Below are 4,849 nucleotides of genomic sequence, written 5' to 3'. Positions count from 1 at the left end.
GTCAGCTTCTCAGTCATTTTCTCAGTCATTTTCTCGGTGGTCACAGTCAGCTTCTCAGTCATTTTCTCGGTGGTCACAGTCAGCTTTTCTATGGCTGCCACAGAAAAGGGACGAGAGAGACTGTCTTCATACTGTCGTACCTTATTAACCACTTCATTTACAGTTGGGGTGTCAGTATCAGATCCTCCCCAGACCATTGTTGACAATGTGTGGGAATATGTTGATGGTGCACTTTGTACAAACTTTTTTAGCATAGATTGTTTGCATGGCATTTCATCAGGGTCTACAATCACTTGCCCATCACTATAAATCACCTCTCGCACAGCCATTTCTCTCAGGTACTTAATACCTTTTTCCATGTTGGTCCATTTACTTGGACGGCATTCGATATCGTCCTTAAAGGGATACCTGCGCTTTATGGCTGACACCAGTCGCCTCCAGAGACTGAGAGTGCTTGTCTTTCTCCCAATCTCTTTATCAATACCTCCATCCTTGGCCAGGTTTCCCAATTGCCTAGCTTCTCTGCCATCTAAATCTAGGGTATCTGCCCCATTATCCCAGCATCGGAGCAACCAGGAGACAAGTGTTTCACCTTCATGACGACTAAAGTCCTTCCTGATATTTCTCAGATCTTTCATAGAGAAGGATTTAACAACTACCTCTACATCTGAGTCCTCCTATGGTGAGGCTGCCCTAGAAGGGGCCTCTCCAGCATCTGCTCTAGAAGAACTCTCGCCTTTGTCTGTTTTCAAAGGTCTCTTTCCCTTCTGTGGTCTTGAAGGACCCTCCCCTGGATCTTCTTCAGAACCCTCCCCCAAGCTATCTGACTTGAGGTGGTCTTTGTCGTAAGGGGTAGGGGAAGGAGTTGACCTCTTCTTCTTCCTCCTGGTTACCGGGGCAGCTTGTACCGATTTTGATGGAGTTTGAGTAGGTTTGGTACTGGTTGTAGTGGCTGCAGTAGCTTGTGCCGGGACGGGCGGCGGAGGGGCCGGTGTTGTTGCGGTGGGGGGGGCGGCTGCCGGTGGTGCCGGTGCCGTTGCAGGCGGCGGCGGCGGCGGCGGAGGCGCCTGTGCCGTGGTGGTTGGGGGGGCGGCTGCCGGTGGTGCCGGTGCAGGCGGCGGTGGTGCCGGTGCCGTTGCAGGCGGCGGCGGCGGCGGAGGCGCCTGTGCCGTTGCAGGCGGCGGCGGCGGAGGAGGCGCCTGTGCCGTTGCAGTGGGGGGGGCGGCTGCCGGTGGTGCCGTTGCTCCGGGGGGGGCAGCTGCGGCCGGGCCGGGCGGGGCCGCGGTTTGTGCCGCTGCAGATCGCCGAGCGGCTGCGCGGGTCTGAGTGGCGGCAGCGCACGGTACCCTACAGCTACCCCTGCACAGATGTTTCACAATAAACCACCCCTGCACCACATTCAGAAGCACCAACAACAAAATCACGATCTTAACAAGGTACCAGTCCTTATCCTCAGAGCCCAGAAGGTTTCCATGCCCCAGCTCTGAGGGTGTCACATCAGCATAAGTATCAAAGGGCGAAGTAAACATTCCCCAGGTAGAACCGACAGTATAATTAATAACAGAATCCATCACCTGATGCCCGAGATATACAGGTAGAGCCGTTACCCAACTCATCGTGTTATACATCTGAATTGCGAACCACACCAAAACAGCACCTTTAAACCTTCGCATAAAAAGACAAAGAATAAATGAAGTTTGCAACACATTTGACAGGTTAGACCAAGCTGACTGCATTAAGGTCCAACAAAGCTGTTTAAAGGCATGATACATGATTTCGTCTAAGAACGACATAATGCAAGCTGTCTGTTCTAATCTCTGAGCAAGTTGGAATTCAAACTATTTGGACAATTTATCACAGCTCTGGTGGAGCACTGTTCGAGCCCCACGTTGGGCGCCAATAAATCTGTCGTGGTTTAGGCCAAATCCACCACTGGGGACCCGAGGGACCCCAGACGGGACCGACAGATGCTCCCCTCTACCCCTCTACAAAGAGAGAGGCAGAGGAGGAAAAAAGAGACTTAAGAGTTTAGAAGAAACTAAACTACTTTAATGAAATATTAATAATAAAATAAAAAGAAATAATGAAAAAAATATATACAAAACCGTATCAAGCTCCCGAGATGACAATCACGTCACCGGCTGGCACTGGGGCAGTCCCAGGCTGGACTCAGTGGCGGACGGGAACTGGATTCCGGATCTGGAGTCAGGATTGGGATCACAGGCAGAGAGAGTCCTCCTCAGACATCGGCCATTGAAGGAAGAGCCCGTGACCCTTTGGTCCCTCAGCTTTTATACTGAGCATGAGGCAGATGGGATGGAATACCCTGTTGGTCAGTTTTGGGTCACCTGTCCTGTCTGCTCCTCCCTGCAGGTGGGACCCCACTATGCTTTTCCGCTTCCGACCCTCCAACGTGGCAAATAACAAAGTTGGTTGGCCTTGACTGTTATGGCAATAAGTATAAGCAAGAGCCTCTCTGCATACCATGCCTGGGCATCAGCTATAAACAATTGGCCTTATCACTCTGAGAGAGTGAACACTGTCTGCACAATATGCAGTTAATTTCAGTTGTTAGAAGAGGCCCAGCTAAGAAGCGAAGTTATTGAACAAAATTGGTTCTGTTTTACCTCAAACCAGGACATAGGCATAATACCGTTTTTACAAAGTGTGTTGCTTTGTTTTCATATGTCATCACAATTCAGTGAGGAATATCTGCTTCACCAGGTTCTGTTAAGGTGTTTGGCTGTCTTTAGGTGTTGCCTAAAGGTGTCGTTAAAGAAGGAATATTTTTCATACTTTAAAGTATGAAAGATCTTCCTCTAGCTAGGTTGTGTCGCACTTTGACCTTTGTAAAATCAGTGTAAAATTTTAAACATGGTATATTAGTGACACAGATATTTATTGAAGCTTTCCATTCTCTGACACGGTGACCAAGCTAGTGGGATACTTCAGGTACCAAATACAAAGATGTGCCGTGATAAGTGTCCTATACTGAAAAAGGCTTCACCAAGGTATTGCCAATCTTCAGTTGATGCATTTAAATGTGTGCTGACTGACTTTTAAGGTGAATTCATTCTTTATGAAGAGGAGGGATGCCACCCAGAGGGACCTGGACAGGCTGGAGAGGTGGACCTGTGCAAACCTCATGCAGTTTAACAAGGCCAACTGCAGGGTCCTGCATCTGGGTGGGGGAAATCCCAAGCACAGATCCAGGCTGGGCGGAGAATGGCTGGAGAGCAGCCCTGAGGAGAAGGACCTGGGGGTGCTGATTGATGAGAAGCTCAAAATGAGGCAGCAATGTGCGTTCGCTGCCGGAAGGCCAACCGTATCCTGGGCTGCATCAGAAGAAGTGTGGCCAGCAGGTCAAGGGATGTCTTGTGGACAGTGTCAAATGCTTTGCACAAGTCCAGGTAGATGACGTCAGTTGCTCTTCCCTTATCCACCAATGCTGTAACCTCATCGTACAAGGCCCCCAGATAGGTCAGACATGGTTTGCCTTTAGTGAATCCCTGTTGGCAGTCACCAATCATCTCGTTAATTTGGTGAATGACGTCTCTATTTCCATATCTCGACCCAGGAGCTTTTCATTATATTTTCTCTCCCCTGTCCAGCTGAGGAGGGGGAATGACAGAGCGCCTTGGTGGGCACCTGGCATCCAGCCAGGGTCATCCCACCACAGATGGAAACATAATGAGGAATGTAGTTCCCACCAAGAGAGCAAAAGCTGTAGTCTCTGAGGCCAAGGAGAAAGAGAGCTGAGCCGTGCAGCCCTGGCAGGAGAGGGCTTTGCTGTGCCAGCTGACTCTGCAGCACTGTGGGGCCTGTGACAGAGGTGAAGCCAATCTCCAAGAAGGATAAGCTGGTGCTGAGAATGTCCCTGGGGGAGGACAGCCTGTGATCCAACCATGCTTTGCACATCATGTTTGGGGCTGACCAACTAGATAGTGGCTCTTCAGAGAAGGACCATAAGGTCTCAGAGGGAGCACAGCTGAGCATGAGCCAGCAATGTACCGCTGCAGCAAAGGCCAACAGCTTCCTGGGCTGCATTAGGAAAAGCGTTGTCTCCAGCTGGAGGGAGGTGATCCTTCTCTTCTCCTCAGCACTGGTGAGGCCACATCTGCAGTGCTGTGTCTAGTGCTGGGGTCCCCAGTACAAGGAAGCTCTGGACCTCCTAAAGGAATTCCAGCAAAGGGCCCCAAAGCTGATTTAAGGGGCTGCAGCATCTTTCCTAGGAAGGAAGGCTGAGAGATCGGGGGCCGTTCAGTCTGGAGAAAAAATGGCTCAGGGAGATCTTATGAAGGTGTCTAAATGCCTGATGGGACGGAATGAAGGCAAGGGAGCCAACTGTACTTCAGGAGTTCCCAGTGAGTAGACTTGGAAGGTGGTCAAACCCTGGCACCACTGTAACACTGGCCTGGGGCGGTGACAGGCCTTTTGTCACATTGCGTGTGAGGCGTGGGGGGTGGGGGCAGCATGCCGTGTCCCTGTGGCCATAGTGACCGGTCAGGCCTGGCAGCGCTATGTGCCAGAGAGGGAGCAGAGGCCGTGCTGGGCTCAGCCCACACCACTTGCTGCAGTGACCTTGAGATGGCAGAGTTTGAGATCTTTAAGGTAGCAAGGAGGGTGCACAGTAAGCTCACTACCCTGGACTTTAGGAGAGCAGACTTTGGCCTCTTCAGGGATCTGCTTGCTGGAGTACAGTGGGACAAAGCCCTGGAAGGAAGAGGGGCCCAAGAAAGTTGGCTCATATCCAAGGGCTACCTCTGCCAAGCTAGGAGCGATGCATCCCGACAAAGAGGAAGTAAGGCTAAGACTCCAGGAGGCCTGCACGGATGACCAAGGAGCTCCT

This window comes from Vanellus vanellus (assembly GCF_965231255.1).
Source record: "Vanellus vanellus genome assembly, contig: HAP1_SCAFFOLD_39, whole genome shotgun sequence".
NCBI lineage: Eukaryota > Metazoa > Chordata > Aves > Charadriiformes > Charadriidae > Vanellus > Vanellus vanellus.
Note: the sequence above shows the minus strand (reverse complement) of the source record.